Source organism: Chaetodon trifascialis, chromosome 24 (genome assembly GCF_039877785.1).
Source record: "Chaetodon trifascialis isolate fChaTrf1 chromosome 24, fChaTrf1.hap1, whole genome shotgun sequence".
In the NCBI taxonomy this organism is placed as follows: Eukaryota; Metazoa; Chordata; class Actinopteri; order Chaetodontiformes; family Chaetodontidae; genus Chaetodon; species Chaetodon trifascialis.
Window position 1 is genome coordinate 3,641,440 of NC_092079.1, and position 17,461 is coordinate 3,658,900.

The 17,461-nt window shown below is 42.5% G+C and overlaps 1 protein-coding gene across 5 annotated transcripts in view; it reads right to left on the bottom strand.

The window, feature by feature from the left end:
- LOC139352009 (interleukin-1 receptor accessory protein-like 1) overlaps positions 1 to 16,828 on the bottom strand; it is a 228,129-nt gene extending 211,301 nt beyond the window's left edge. For 4 of the 5 annotated variants that reach the window (XM_070994008.1, XM_070994005.1, XM_070994007.1 and 1 more), the window contains exon 1: positions 16,273 to 16,733. The gene's annotated coding sequence lies outside the window, so the exon portion shown is untranslated. Of the gene's footprint in view, positions 1 to 16,272 lie in introns of all 5 variants that reach the window. The other variant, XM_070994009.1, reaches the window with a different exon arrangement.
- Positions 16,829 to 17,461: the final 633 nt, after the last annotated feature.

Here is a 17,461-nt window from a genome sequence, read left to right on the forward strand (position 1 = left end):
AAAAAAAACCCTGCAAGTTCTGAGCCAATAATTGCACAACTTTTACAAGACCTAAGGTCAGCTGGAAACAATCCAACGCCCCTATGTGCAAATACTGTTCTCCAAAGTGTTTGTCTGCCTCTGCTTTATTTATACCAGTGACCCTTGAGGGACAGACTGTATAATCAGGAGGGGGCTGTTGATGATACTAATGTCGAGACAGATCTCTGTCAAGGCAAACCTGGCTCTGCAGCTTTGTCAACTTCCTACAACGCTAATACAATTTCCCAACCAACTTGACATAATCAGGTGCCCACTTATATCAGGATGTATCTCTGTTAACGTGCACAGTGACGATAATGGGAATAACATCTCTTCGACACTGATGTCAGTCAAACGCAGTGAGTTTAAAGTGATGAACACAAAAAAATCGTATTTTGGGATACTTTCAAGAGCAATTTGTGATCAAATAGGAAAAAACAGACTGGCCTGTGAATGGGTTGATCAATATAATCTGATTACACATTATTGGCTAATATGATGGCTGTTAATAAGAAGAAACTGCAGTGTAGAAATACCAAAGAAAGAAATGCATTTTAGAAAAAGTATCACCAGTAAATAGTTTCTCCATCAGAGAGCACTCACTACATTATTTTTCTATCCTGCTCAGTATACATCTTAGTCAGAATTCCTCAAAAATACAATTAAGATATCCATATTTGTTTTTGTAATGTGTAAAAAGAGTCGGCCAAACTCAAGTGTTGGTCAGACAGAAGTAAAAGCTTGTTTTAAACACATTTGTTTTTATCTCTAAATGTTATTCCATGACAAGTCGAGCAGTTATTGAAAATGAATGTGTTGTCATGCGTTATATGTCATAACAGCATAGGTTGAAGTGGTTTATCTAGACTTGCATTATAGCCACAAGACAGTATCTTTGTTTGCCTCAGAATAAATATTAGTTTCTGCACCAACAAGGTGAGGCCATATCCTAGCAACAGCTGAAACTGTTTCTAGCTACGTGCAGCTATTAAGAAAAGTAATGAAGATGCAACTTGAGAATCATGTGCTGCATCTGATAATAATGCACACCCTCTAGTCAATCAGAAGTATCTGTTAAATGCACTAGGACAAAAAATGCTCACTGGAGTCAAACCTTAGCTAATATAAACTAGGACTAGTCTAAAGTTCATTAAAGGAGATGTTTATTCAGAATTTGCCCACAGCTAACAGCACTTATTAAACCCATGTGACTGTATAATTCTTTTTGTTGCTCTTTTCCTTGCTGGAGGCAAAAGTGCCATCACTGCTATGGCGCGACAAGAAGTCCATGTACGTAGGCTACAAGAGTGCTTCCATTGGCATTTCAGTCACGACAAAGATGCTTCACATAGATTCCACAAAGCTGCATCAGAAAGCCTTTGAGGGGAAACCCTGAAAAGCCACAATAACCCTTGAGACACTCACAGAGGCATGCGAAACTGGCCAGCAGCCAAAGATGGCGACATTGCCGTGTTCTCCTCGTCAAAGGCCTATTGTTGTCAGCCCTTGCTGCCTGCAACCAATGCCACCTCAGAAAAGCTACACGCCACCACACAAAAATCTTATCTTTTTAATTAGTTTTCCATGTTGGGCGACAACGTGCAACATTCACACAAAAGCTATGGTCTCTTTCTTTGGTTCGAACAGCGAGGAAACGAATGAATCGCCAGTTCTGCTCGGTCTCTGTCTGGCTCACAGTGATATCCTGGACTACTAGACATCAAAGCAAACACTTATTATCATTGAAAAGGTTAAAAAACGTGCTCTGGCAATGCAGGGTAATTCATTTTTTTTGTTGGTACCAACTATACTGATGAGCAAATACAGTAAGTCATCTTCTTTTGGGTACATTGATCATGCACTATTGCTTGCATATGTTCAGAGAGCTAAAATAGTGGATTATGGGATTAAATATATTCAAGAGTGACAACTGAAAACATGACATAGTGCTTTGCTATAAGCAGCTGCTGAGAGGAGAGCGATTTCCAAGGACAGTGCTCTCAGTGCTATTTTTTTTTCTTGCACCAAGGTTAAATATGATATTTGCTTTTGAAATATACATACATCATGGGTTATAGATAAATATAGCTAAATAATAGAAAAAACTAATCAACTTTAAATTTAGGCTGCAGATGCTCAGTGACCTTTATTGGCTAGCTACAATCATGTAAAATGCCACTCAGTTCATTACAGTGGCACATGGCTGTATACAATATATTATGGGATATATCAAAAGGAGCAAGACAATATTGGTTATGACGAAGAATAAGGGAAAGAAAATGTTGTTTAATGCTTAATTGTGATTTGAAAAGAGGAATTACCTGGAGCAACATTCAGATACATGGAACTAATAATTATTTTCATTATTGATGGATCTGCAGAACCTGCAGAAATTTATCAAATAATATTTGATCTATAAAATGTCACATAATAATAGAAATTGCCCATCTCACTCTGCTAAAGCCCAATGCAATGTCTTCAAATTAAGATTAATTTTCTGGCATTTGACTACTTGTTTCAGCTCAAGTTCAGTATTGTCTGTTACCAGATGTGAGAGCAGAGGTAGGTGAGATGAGTGGTGTGTGGGAGGGGGTCTTAAAGCCGAAGGGGAAGAAGATGCCTTGTGTATCACCTGCCAGACAAGCAGGAGGGTGAACAGATGCAGACTCGACGAGATGATGTCCTTAACTGTTCTGTGGGCTCTGCACATGCACCTCAAATCACCAATGCTGGAAACGATGATTTTCAGGGTGGATTTCAACATCCTCTCATGTGTGTGGTGCCAGGTTGTCATCTGAGGAGTCAGGATACTTTCAATTACCCCTCAGTGGAAGTTTGAGGGAACCCGCACTACCCAGTACTTGTATTTAGGAGTATTTTGTGGAGGTGAGCCAACCAATCCAAACTGTCAGTGGCCTGCAAGTGAGGAAGTCCAGAATCCAATTACAGTGGGGAGAATTCAAAAGAATGCTGAGCTTGTCAAACAAGATTCAGACATCGGTGCTGTTATTTTTAAGGTGTGAGAGCTGAGTGGAGATGCTATCCTGTGGAGCCTCTTGCGATGCAGTTGAGGATCTCTGACATGCTGCACAACAAGCTTCATGAAGCACTTCATAACGATGGTGGTGAGTACCACAGGTGGGTGATCGTCAAGGCAGGATGTTACAGACTTCTTTGAGAGAATGGTTGGTGTTTGGAGCTTTCCCCACAAGAGTGATGTATCGAGACATCAGCTAAATGTTGAACACATGTTATTAGTAAAGCCTCACATTCACACTCCTCCTCGCGTTCAATGTATACACCAGTGCCAGGTCATCTGAGGGAAGGGGAGACTGCTTTAATGGCAGGCTCTATTCATGAGATCAAAGGGAGCGTAAAAGGTGTTGAGCTAATCTGGCAGCCATGCACGTATTGATGCAGGCATTCTTGCCTTTGTAGTACATGACTGCCCACCACATGTCCATTTTGCTGTTATTGTCGTTGAAGAGCTCTACTTGAGGCCACTTTGTGTCCATGATGGCTGCGTTCCATCTTGCTCCTGTGTTGTGATACACTGCTACCAACTCAAATGAGAGCGACTGTTTTGGCTCTGGATAAGACCCCCACCCCAATGACTTTATTGTCTTTGTCATCGCAGCATGATCAGCTGATTAATGATGACGCTGTTGATGCATATTCCCTGTGTTTGGAATGATTTTCTTGGCAACTGCATATCAGTCCCTGTGCTCAATCTGGAGTGCTGCTTCAGTTCCATCAGTATGGAATTTCACAACTGAGTTTACTGATGACTTGAATCTCTTAATCAGCCAAGAGTAAACTGGGCAGAAAAGAAAGGGAAAACGGTCTGATTGTTCAAGATGGAAGCGGAGGGGGCTTGTAGCCAACAGGAATGTTTGAAGACACATTGCAGAAATCTTTCCCCAAATACAATCAATATTATGGTTAAATCTGAGTATACATTTCATTTTTGATTGCCTGCTTCTGCTGCTGATGGCATGCATATAAGAAGATGGCCACCTGTCTAGAGAAGCAAGCCACTCAAGGGTTTATCAAGGTCAAACACTCAATTTGTTATCAGTAATCATGAAAAGGGTATCGATGTATTATTGTCGCTATCATCTTACTTCTTGGCACATGGTTATTAGCTAGTGAGAAGTGAAAGATTCAGAGCGGCTGTCAAACTGTCAGAGATATGATCAGGAACACAATAGAGCAGAGAAAAGCAAGAAGAGTGATCCCCTTTCAACAAATGAACGGATGCTGGATGTCCAAAGAAATATGAAATCTTGGGAGAAAAAAAAAAAAACATCCTCCCTTAAAAAAAAATCCCACAATGAAAGCTGATCCTGTCAAGCATCTCATTGTGCGCCATTCTTTAAAGAAAAGCTCATCCGAAAGGTGCTGTCACCTGCCTCTCATTCTTTGATTGTTTTTTCCTCAAGCACTCACTTTCTCCCCTCCCTGACAGTGTTTCCTCCTCAGCGGATTCATCCAAAATTCAATTACTTTCGAGGAGGGTTTCGGCAAGAGAAATGGGGCACTCTCTCGACGCTCTCGGGGCTCGGAGTTGGCCCTGAGGAATGCATCTTCCTCTCACATGCACACACAAGCAATTTCAGCAATCGGCGACTGAGCCTTCCGTGCTTCACTCCAGCTCGCCAGGTGGATATTGAGATGATGATTTACACAGATCTCTCATTTCAAGTCTCTCTTGCTCTGCCGCGCACTTTTTCGGACCGTTCACACTGATGACCCCCCGTGTTCAATCCTGAAACGCTGATTATATCTGATGTTTCTGGATGACTGTTCATATCTTTGGAGGATGTTGCCCCTATCAGATACCAATGGAAACAGACAGCAAGAAGCAATAACAGACATCCGTTCTGGTGCCTATACTTGTCCCACGTGTTGAGAAAAGGTTTCAGTTCTAACCCTGGGTGTTTTGATTGGTATAAAACATGGACATTTTGCTTCTTTTCATTAGCATTGAGTCTTGGATCTCTAGCTAGGCCCCTGATCTTGACAAGTTCTGGTCTCAGCTCTATCTGTTACATGCCTTGAATCACACATGCAAACTGCGACACTCTCAGTTGCTGTATGAATGCACGCCTTCCCTGTGTCTACCCCCCCAAACCACCCCTCTGCCCCCTTCCTCCTACCGGAAAATTGATATGTACTCTGCTTGGTGAGTTATTAACATTTCTATTTGTGAGGAACACTTTTCAAGCCCTTACACCCTTGGCTGACGCACACACACGCCCACACGAGTCTGTGCTCTCCTCGCAGAATTATTCCATTTTAGATTATCTAATAACGCTGCAACCACAAGCCTCCATGTTCTTGACATGCACGCAGGAAGTGAGAGAGGGATGAGGATGCTTCGGGTGCAATCGCCATCTCTACACAGGTTTAACACCAGCAAATGTCTTCAAAGAAATGTTTCATCTGTGTTTTAGTGCGAAAATGTGCACACAGTCCACTTCCTCCCCGGCTGATGAATAAGGAACAATGAAAGGCACATGTTTTGTGGGGCAACATTACGCAATAGTGTATTTTCAGTTGCTAATTCACAGGGAGGGTGAAACAAAAGATATGTCCATGTCATTTCAGAAACTGTTTCAGGAACAGCTTTTAGAATTTAGGATATTTTAACTACTGGCTATGACCTTCATTTAAAATGTGATATTCTTGGTATTTACCCATCCAGCTACACTGTGTGCCACATTTCTCCTCTGCAGCTGCAGAATTATTAATTATAGTAGTCATAGCTGTGACAAAGCAAATCCCTACACCATGGACAAAATGCTGATTCAAAGCCACAATTGTTGGTAAGTATTGGATGTCAAAATTTGAGAATGACTGCAAAACCTGATCAGGATCAGACTTAATTATGGCAATGCTGACGACAACAAACAACCAAACGAACAGCTTGTCTTTGACTTAAACTGAGCTATTAGCTTGCCACTGACCCCAACAGTAAGTAAGCCATGCAGAGGTGACAAAAACTGCTCTCTGTAGGTGATATATGGCAGATACAGTTTATAATGTATGATTTATATTTTTGGCCTTGGAAGCTAACAACTAAAAAATCCATTTTTAATGAATTCAGTGGATGAACACAAAGGTGCACACGCAGACCCGTGAACACACATAAACTGTCTTTGCAGTCACGTCCACTTCTTGGTCCCATTACCTGAGCTGCCTGCTAACTAGATTCTTCATCCTGCCTGGCTGTCAGGGAAATAAGGATGACATTAAATGAACGGAGCTCTCTCTTTGGAAATTCCACGCCAGGGCTCTGAGAGGACCAGCTGAAATCACTGAGAGGAAGGGGTGAAAGGGGAGGAGAGGATGAATGAACGCTGGAATGCAGAGAAGAGGAGATGGGGAAAATGAGGCAGCATCATGAGATGGTGCCAAGCAGCACAGCACTGAAACACTCAGAGAGGCTTATAATTGGGGGATAGCTTGGTGCCTGTACATTTCTATGTAAACTATCCATATGTTGACATCCGAGTAATTAACATCTCAGTTTCACTGAGTTGACTGTCCCCATAAAAATGAATTGATGTGATTTAAAAGATGAAAACCAATTTTTAGCCTCTCCAGAGCAAATTTTCAAGTGTTAATAGATGTTGATTTTTCCAAAACACAGACAATTATTGGGGTTGTCAAAGAGTTTGTTCACTCACAGCTGCTATGGGCACTAAAGCTGCTCTTCAAACTGTCTAGAAGTTTTAAATTATCTCCAGTGAATATGGATTTATAGCAAAAGAGCAGAGTGATGATTCACACGCTGTTAAATATTGCTACATCGCAGATCATTTAGCGCCCTCTGAAAGGGTGCTATCAGCTTCAAAACACATTTCTTCGAAACATAAGCAATCAATTTCCTAGATCCATGTAGCTGGGATTTTTTTTTTTTCACCTCTTTATACAATTATCAGAACAGCCAGGTAAAAAGAAATATCTGACTCATCCAGCAACTTACAGTAGCTATGTGAGGAGATCTGTTTCGATTGATTTGGATTAGCTCTTTCTCGAAGTTACTTGTGTAACAGAATCCAGGAAGTCGGTTAAGCGCATGTCCTCCCCCCGCCCTCCTTCCCAGGCTTCATCTGTACTGCCGGCGTCAATCAAAGTCTCAAACATGATCATAGCTCAAGGTATGAAATAGGATTCACCTCGAGAGGAAGCATGCTCCACCAGCTGCTGAATGGCACTTGTAAAACCTCGTGCTGCAGGGTTATCTGAAGTCTAACATTAGCTACATCTAACTATAGCAGCAGTAGGTGTTCTTCAGAGAAGCATCCCCAACGCAAAACAAAATGAAAATTCATCAAGCCGAGGCAGCAGCTCGGAGAAGCGTTTCTCTCTGTGTCGCTTTGGCACACAAACTCCAGCGCACATTTTTGCTCAGCACCTAAATTTAAATCTGTGACACTGAAGACTGATCTCCTGCTGAACCGACGAGTCTCGAGCTAACTCTACAGTATGCTAATGCTATTCATTGGAGAGCATCAAAGTCTTCAAGGAGCTCTGACTTTAAGAATGTAAAAAACACTGCATAATTTACAGTACAAGAGTGGGAAAAGATTGCATTGAATGGGTCTTTTTGGGGGGGCTTAAAGCGGTGGTTCTCAAATTGGGGGGCAGGGCCCCCTAGGGGTGGCATAGAGCCACTGCAGGGGGGCATGTGGATGACCAGGGGAAAAACATGTTCAATTCATATATTTATGAAGGGAAAATAAACAAACCTTTATTTCACTGGAATTCACCTTGGGTCCCATTTTATTATTTGCTTCCCCGACAGTCCTTAATAAAACTGTGGGGTGTGTGGGCATGAACCTTTTTCGGCTTCTGAATGCCAGAAAAAAATCTGAGAACCGCTGGCGTAAAGGAAGCAGGATGGTTGGGATCCTCCACAGAGCAGCTTTTTATGGATGACACTGACAAAATAAGGGACCAATAAAACGTCAAGCATAAATGTTCTTCAACCATAAAAATGTTAAAAGTTAAAGGAATACGAAAATGAGAAATAATGCCTTGGCAGTTTCTGTGGTTTGCCAGATCACATCAGCTGAATGTGCCGCCTTGTCTTAGCAGCAGAACTGTGGGCTGATTTAAGGCGGAATGAAAGCGGATTGTCAGATTATTAACACAAGTTAATAAACGCCTACCCTACAGCGACTATCATCATTAAGGCTGCTAAACATTTATCTTGCTGATTTTTCCTTATCAAATCAACCACTAGAAAGAATCAGCTTGAGCCAAACGCAGAGCACTGTAGAGCAAAAAGCAACAAAACAAACAAACAAGCCTTTGAATGAATAAAGTCTTTCTTCTAACAGACAATGTGATTATAGTTGTACGGTCAAATTATCTGACTGTCTGTTGAGGCTGTACACTGCTTGAAAGCACTTCTGCTTTTATTACTGATGAATGCACCATTCTGACCATAATGATGGATGTACCGCATGCTTTCAAATTATTTGATTGGAATAAACAATATTGTGCAACGGCAGGCAGTCTGTGTCTTTCTGATGAAATTTAAACCAGAGCAAAGCATACATCTCCTCATAGGACAAGTGCACAAACAGCACTTGGCAAATAATTGTCTACATTTTACATATATTCAAGGGTTCTGAAGTACATTGCAAAAGTAGACAAACACAAGCCTGTCAATGCGGAAGCTATTTGTCTTCACTGCACCTTTTCTCTGTAAGCGTTCCTTACATGTTTGAACCGAACAGCCCCGCAAGCAAAAATAAACTTAAGTGCTAAGGTGAGCAGACACGCTGTAGTTACCACTGAGAGCTTAACGGCGCAATGCAAATAAGCTTTCACACAATAACAGACGACCCACATCTCCATGCTAGGCAGCCGAGATTCAATATCGTAGGACAAGGAGTGCGGCGTCCCCAGGCCCTTCTTGTAAAGTGGCCCATAAATCAAGAACCCTGTTGAGAGCTGGTCTCTGTTGGTCTGGTCCGGCAGGGGGGAGACAGAGCCGCGCTCTGGCTGGGAAAACGGCGCACCAGGAAGCCCCTCGGCGGTGATGCAAAGCATGTCTCAGCAGCATAAAATTATCACCGGTATTATCAGACCTGGGGGTTGGATAATTACTGGACTTGTTGTGTTTGAATATATAGATCACGCTGAGGCTGAGTGTTCAGCCATGCATGTAACTCAACTGGATCAAACTACATATACTTATTAATGTTGGTTTATATTTCACACAAGGAACTCTAGAAATGGGGCTAATGGGAAAAAAAAAGGATTTGAAAGTCAATTTGGTTACATTTTCTAAACTATCACTACAATACCAATGAGATCCCCCCAGAAAACCACAGAGCTGTCCGGCCAAAATTCCTGGCTCCACCTTGGCAGCGATGCACTGGATCATCATCTGGCAAAGCGCTGCATCAGCGAATCAAAACTGCGCATTCCAGGCACTTCGTAGCAGGCGTGAGATGAACTTTCAAGTTACACTGAAATGCAATGGCGTGATGTAAATCTAGTGCACTAGGGGGCAAATGGGGAGTCACTCTGGACACTGTCTCAGACCCATGCTGTAGCAGAAGCAGGTTGACTGTTAGCTGTAAATACAACGTCGCCCCAGGTCTCATGCGCAGCAGCTTATGACAAATGAACTGTTAATGAAGCGCTGCTTGATTTCACTCGCTATTAATCACTTGACGTCATTCTATTTAAGATCCTGCCTGGCTCAGATTAGGGGATATGAAATTAGGGGTAGGGGTAGGAAAAGGTTTGAATGATCTATTTATAGTCTGTGTTCATGGATATGTGCAGGGTTCCCATTGAAGCAGATGCTGTATGTAACACAATGAGCACTTCTCTCTCAGTGAATACTTAAAATCCTTTGCTGAGGCCACACCATCTCACATTGGCTTGTAAAACGCTATGCTGAATTACCTGAATATCTCAACACCAGCCACTTAGAATACAGGTCAAAATGTGAATAGAGATTGGTCGTTGTGATGTTGTTTTGATAAGAGCTGTGCTCTCTGTGCCGCTAACCTGGAAAAGCATTTGCCTGCCCAATAATGTATTCTGGGTCTCCTCTTTTTTTCACCCCCCACCAAATAGCAATTGTGCATTTTACAACAACATATGGAATGTCACAACAAAGCCTTCATGAATGAGTAAGCACAGATCCGATGAAGAGAGGAGGGGAAATGGGAGGAAAAATAGCTCATTTTGCTTCCCCTGGCATGCAATTTCCATCCTCTATCCACATCTCTCTAAAAGCTATCTAAAACACATCAACTTCATCTTTCTAGGCTGGATGGGCCTCAGAGGATCACCTCCAGACATGTCGCGATGATAGTGGGGCTGAAAAAGAAAGGCTGAAAATGATAATTCTGCCCTCTTGCTTATAGCAATGGGCTTCTCATTTTACTGCTGATTAAAAAGGGGAAAAAATTCATTTTCAACGTCGCTTGCCCCAAGCAAAGAAAAATATTGTATATTGAGGTAATTGATCATGCCTCAGATGGCCGTTTCATCAGAGGAAGTGCAACACGAGTATTTCATCACCTCATTCTTCATTTTAGCCGCGTTGCAATTGACCAGCGCAACTTTTAAGCTCCGGGGCGTCCTACACTGTGGCTGACCTCGAGTCCCTTTATTTTCGGCTGTAACAAATGGGAAAATAATGCGCTTTTAAATTGCATTTGATTCTGGTCAACTTTGTGCTTTGATCCCCTCAGAGGCTCAAACACACACACACACACACACACACACACACACACACACACGGAACAGCTCTCGTATGTTTTTTTTTCCAAGGGCAATGTAAAGAGACAGTTGGAAATGATGCCATTACCACCTTTTATTGTGGACAGCAATGCCATCACATGCAGAAAGTAAATAAAGCCAGCATAACAGCACACTCGGCTCACTTCCTATCCATACATGAAGGCATTAAGATCAAAGTCTGAAAAATAAGTGGCCCATGAAAATGATTTGCATGGAGGACCAGTCTTTTTGATACCTCTCCAGTGGATGGCAATGGGGAAGAGTGCACAGAGAGCTCAAGGGCCACGGACTGAATGGGTGGGTGGGGGGCATTTTGAAGGCCAATTATTTTTCAGTCCAGCCTGCTCTCAAATCAGTGAGTGATCGTGGTTGCTGTGGTTCTCTGAAAGGGACACAATGCTTGAGTTTCCTATTTCTGCAGGGAAAAAAATTAGAGAACAAAGCCAGCTTTCCCTGTTGAACTCCTGATCTGAGTGGTTGACCGATATGGGTTTTTCAGTAGCCGATATTGAGAGAGCAAGCCGGTTGATGGCTGATATATAATGCTGATATCATGTTGGTTTGTTAGAATAAAACTATTCAATAATACTAACAAATGAAACTTTGCAACATTAACGCTATTGTCTGCATTCTCTCAGTTTCAGCACACTTATTTTGAATTTAAAAAATGCATCAGCTGCATTAATGTCCACAGATAATTAAAAACGGAAACTTTGCAAAACAAAAAAAAATAGTTTTAGTGCACTTAACAACAGCATTCATCAGCAGATCCTTGTTTCTGAGAGACAATGAAAATGTGGAAACTAAGAAATAAATAAAAAATGTTAATGCACACAGGAGCACCCAGCAGTGTCTCTTTGTTTTGGTCCCAATGAGCATTTATTTAACACTGATGAATTATTCACTCGAATGCTTGAGAAAAAAAAAAAAAAAGCGCATTATTTCTGTCATGAGTTTTTTTGGGTTTCTTTTAAGCTTGTTTTGCAACATGAGCCACAATGAGCCAGTCTAGCCAGAGATATTGAAGAGACAGATCCCACGGTCTAAACAGTAAGGCAGACCTCAGGTCTGCAGACAAGTTATATGGTCATATCACCTACCCGTGTAGAATTCATGAAAATGAACAAAATAAATTTACAACTGCACCGGTCAAAGTGGACATGATCCCAAAAAACAAATAAAATAAAGCTTCAATTTTCATCATCAGGTGGCCTGTCCATTTTGATTTTTACTAAAAGGTTAAAAAAAATGTGAAAAATGCTCATCACAACTTCTGAGAAACCCAAGGTAATGTCCTCAAAAACTGTTTTGTCCAAGCAACAGTCCAAAAGTGGAGTGAAAGTTGGACCTTTTTGCTCCACTCAAAACATCCAATGTCAAATTAGTAACATTCCTCACTAGATTTCTGTCCAATGAGCCATTCTTTAAATCAGTTAACCTTCTTATTCTAGCACAACATCATCAAACACAAATATTTAGAGCTGTATCTCCATAAAGTGTCAGAACTGCTGCTCCTACTAGCTACTGCTCTGCTGATTCTAATCATTATTAAGAATATTTTTCCATGTTGGGCCACACATTTGCTTTATTCTTGGGATGAACTGATTCTGATATTGGTATCGGTCCCGATATTGAAGAAAATTCTAGATCGGTTATCGGTGTCAATGGACCCGATACATACAGGCCAATCTATTCAGTAATGCTATGCTATGCTATAGGTGCTGTGACTGGCGTCATGCACAAGCAACACACAGTGCTGAAGCGCACATAATGTAGACTGCATTGTTTCCAAAATAGAGCGAGCAAACTTTTTCAAACTATCTGAGCCTACAAACTCGATGGCTACTGTCAATACCTGTGCAGTAAATGTTCCGAGAGGCGATGGCAAAACGTCAAGTTATAACACGACCACCTCCAGAGATTTCATGACAGGGAGCACGCTGAGTTCACTGAACTGAATAAACAAAAAGGAGGCAGCATGACGCAGCTAACTTTGAAGGAGATGAAGGAAAGAGGTGAAAAATTTAGACCTAACAGTGTGCAGGCAACAAAAATCACGGAGAGGATGTCCCGTGTCACTTTTAAGTTGAACTGCACGCTGGCTGGATGAGAGGTACTTGCCACACAGTGCAATGCTCAATGCTACAAACTTCCGTGGGTCACACACCAGCGACGCGATCGCAGCTACCCTGAAGGAAATGTTTGACGTACATTGAGTAAAGTCCACGTGATTCTGAGGGAGCAGCATGCGAAAGGCGATGGACAGCATGAGAGTGCGCAGTTTAAGTTGCGTTGCACATACAGTGCAGCTGGTTGTCAATGAGGGACTTTTATCACAGCACTGTGAATGATGCTGCTGCAAGTGGGAGACAGATTGTTGCACACTTTATATTCCTTTTATATTCCTAGTTGCTCTAACTGAACCAGTTACACTTATTCTATTTTTTTACATGTTGTTTGACCAAGCTAGAGAAGCAATTGTTTTAAGATTGTTGTACTGGTGCATAGTTATTAAATAAATAACTCAGTACATTTATATCTGTTTGTTTTTTGTTTTGTTTTTTTTTTAAAAAACAAAACAAAACAGGAAAGAAATGTTTAAGTCAAGTCTGATGCACAAAAGAATGATCCCAGTCTTTTCCACACAATGAAACAAACCATTTGTCAGTTAATTCAGCGCTATCTTTCTGGATCTGTATCGGATCGATATGGGCTGATTACTAAACCTTAGATATCGGTATCGGAGGTGAAAAAAGAGAAGTGGTTCCCTAAATCTTATGGCAAGGCACAAGCAGACGCTGCTTCTCTTTAAAGCTGAAACAATGGATGGAAAGCTGAGAAGACTTTTTAAGTAAAGCCTGAAAACGCACAGATAGATTGAAATTTTGGTATTCACCCAGAGTAGTCATGATTCCTCTTTGTATGGGTGAGGCTACATGCCCAGACATATTGTAATCTACCTGATCTACCATACTTGTCAATTCATGACATGATGGCTGCAACAAAAATAAATAGCTTTGAATCAGATCGATGCCCGATGATTGCAATGGAAAATGGAACAAGGCATGGGGAAAGAGGAATCTCATCTTCACGGGAATTGGATTTTGAGAAGATTTAACTGAGAGCGCGTCTGTTGTGCACGTAAGTCCGCCGCTTCTAATGCTCAGACTTCACAACACAGTCGATATGTCAGCAAATCGGTGACGGGAGGGAATGGAAGGCGCTCGAGATGAAGTGCCATTTTTTTTTTTTTTGCACACATGCACATGGTCTCACGCACACATGCACATACCATAAACTCACATGCTGGATCACCTCTCAGTATTTCCATTTCCCCTTGAGTCTTATAATGTAATCTAATAGACATGATTAAGGTGGCCGCCTCTCAACTTCCTCTCCAACATTCCTCCTCACAAATCCTCATCAATTGCTCCAATCACTCCTCACACAGAGCCAATATTCCATGGTGAGACAGCCCTGATTTCCCACCGTATTAATGAACTCTTGCATTTGAAAGTCTCTGACTGCGTGCCCCTTGATTGCAAAGCCAAGGCCAATAGGCCTTGGTGACAGCTCCTTGAAAATTAAACATATCAATCAAGGAGAAACGCTAGTGGTGTCTTCAGATCTCTCCATTTACCCAAGAGAGTGCGCTGAATGGGGTCAAGCCGGCTTTGCAAATTCTTGTCATGCTGTGTTTTAGTAGCAGCTGAGTGCCTCGTGAGATAGAAAAACAATATTATTAATATTAAAATTATTAGCATTTTCTGGCTGTCAGTACATTCTATGACACATCATATTGTTGCAAGTGCCATATATGACAAGTTACTCATTGTGCTCAGGTGCAAAAATTGTCGAAAAAATTCAATGATTGGGTTTTTTCAGAAAGGCAGGCATTCAAATATGCCTAATATATGATGATATATGATGAAGTACTCTAAAATAAACCCGCCATTGAAACAGTGACTTTACTGGTGCATTAACATGCCCTTTAAACCTATACAATTCATCACGGCGCAGAGGAGGAACGCAATGCCTGGGGGGTAAACTTGACCAGCATGTAAAATAAAGTGCCAATGCTGAATGACATAATCTCTGTCTAAATCAATTTCTGTGTGAGAGCACTCGACTCAGCTCAATATGTAGCCGCAGGGCTTCTGTTAAGTGGCCACTGCCACTTACCTATTAATTCATGTGCCGCTTTTTTGCTCCTGTAGCAAAATCTTAACCCCAGATTTTGGAGATGAAGCAAAGTTAGAAAATAAACAGCATAAACTGAGAAGATATCACCTCCAGCAGAGAGTGTCAAGAAGAAATTGGAGTGGAAAGATTTAGAGCAGAGCATGATGCAAGTAGGATGTGGAGCAGTTGAAATAAGGAGCAAATCTCACTGTTGACAAACTTAGGAAATCATATGTGATTAATGAGGTGTTGGCTGGTTGTCAGGCTTACAGTACTTGTGGGCCTTGGCCTCAGGAGGTTATAGTCTGTCACAGATTTACAAAAAGGCATCACGAAAGAAGCATCTCTGCAGCAGCCTTTGCTTGACAAAATGGTGAGATGCAACTTTCAAGGCTACAGTACCTTCTGTAACTCATCTGAAGCAAGCCGGGAAGATTTTTTCCCTCATATTTTAAAGCCAGCATCTGATCTAACTTTACATCACTAACACTGCCTGATTCCCAAGTATGTTGGACTGGCAATCCCCTGTCTGCTCAGGGCCAGAGTGGAGCTCTAAGATCCATCTGGGCAATCAAAGGCCATCATCCATCCAAGCAGGGGAAGGACGCCGGAGAGAGGAGAGGAAAGATACTGAGGAGAGGCACACAGAGAGCTGACTCGCCGCGCAATCGCTCAGCAGAAATAATTTGAAATAACTAAGCTCGGATTCTCCTCGTCTCCCCTACTCTGACGCGCGCGCTCTGGGGGGTGGTGCGCGCACAAGGCGACACGCACATGTGCATCAATTCATACACCCACTGTCGCACGCATTCGCGCTTTCCGCGCGCGCACATGCACAAACCCACACTGCTGACGCACCGGAGCGACGTGCAAATACGCACAGTGTTACACAATTAACGTCGAGAGAAAATAATGCGTAAAACGAGCGGCTCGTGTCCTGTGGCGCGCTGCAAACGCTCTGCTTGGATAATTAGGTTTTACTAAAGAATATAGAGGACTACAACAGTCCGCTTCAATGTCGTACTGCAGCCGTGGACACTTCGTCCGCAACTCAAGAGCGATGAGGAGACAGGTTCGGTCCAAATGCGCATTTAAGCGCCGCATATTTGGCGATCATGGATTCGTTTGGTAAAGCGCGTCGATATATGATACGAATCTGTGCAGACGAAACGGCAGCGTGATCCAGATGAATCAAACTGGCTCAAACATGCCTGCAGAAGGCAGCGTGAGCGGCTAACCAACTTTGGAGACGCTGAGGTGAAAAAAAAAAACATGAATGTAACTTACCCACAAGCAGTTTCCAAATGATAGCGTGCACTCTGCTGTCAGTTCTGATAGCCCCACACCATCACGGTGTATCAGAATCTGTTCGGGTCGTAAAAGCAGTAACGTTTTTCAAAACCAAGGAATCCCAGCTGTGAAATAGTCCACTTCTCCCGAACAAAAACAAAGAGGAATAAAAAAAAAAAAAAAAAACCCGCAGCGTCTATCCCCAAATTACATATTGCCAGCACTGACTGGCGCAAATCAGAGCACAAAAAACACCTGCAGCCGGTCACTTTGAAACAGCAGGAGAGAAGAAAATGAAGAAAATCCTGATGGTCATTAGGGAAATGGTCGACAGAATCAATGGGGGGCTATATCAGAGGAGGCAATTAGTCTGATTATCCTGTTAAATCAGTTGCTTGGCCGCTCGCAACCGCGCAGCCCAGCCAGGTGAGCGCCGCGTTCAGCAGGACTACACGAGAGCAAATTTCCAAAGTGATATGCACAAATAGACACATCGGACGCCGTCTCTCTCTCTCTCTCTCTCTCTCTCTCTCTCTCTCTCTCTCTCTCTCTCTCTCTCTCTCTCTCTCTCTCTCTCTCTCTCTCTCTCTCTCTCTGAGTGCCGCTGTGTCAGCGCGAGATGCGTCAAGTGCGCACAAGTGGACCAAGAAAGCACAGGACATAGGGGGATTTCACGTCAAAATAAAAGCAGACCATTTGCCATCAAACTGAAAGGTCTTGTTAAAGGCAGCATCACTTGTTTGTACAATAAATCTGCACAACGCTGGTGTGTTCTCTTGCCAAATGCGTTCATATTTCATGGGTTCCTTTTTGACTCGTTGGGATTCGTCGCTGTATTTTCCCGGAGGGCTTTTATTCTGAAGAAAACACCACACGCGTGGTTTTCTTATTCTGTCTAGCTTGGCAGCGGTGACGGTGCGAACGCGCACACCACAGTCTGCGTTCCTCAGGAGTCTACATGGCGCACTGACTGAAACCTTCCCGACAAGCGCACATGAGGAAGCCATCCCTCTCGTGCGCATGTTTCGGGAAAATAATTTGCGACGTGGGAATGACTTTCACTGGCTCGAGAGAATCGGGTGCTGGAGAGAGTGCAGGCAACACAGTGCAGCTTAAGTTTGAGGAAAGACGCACTGCCGCCCAATGGAAATAACAGAAAAGGTCTGAAATGCTGGAGTCAACGCAT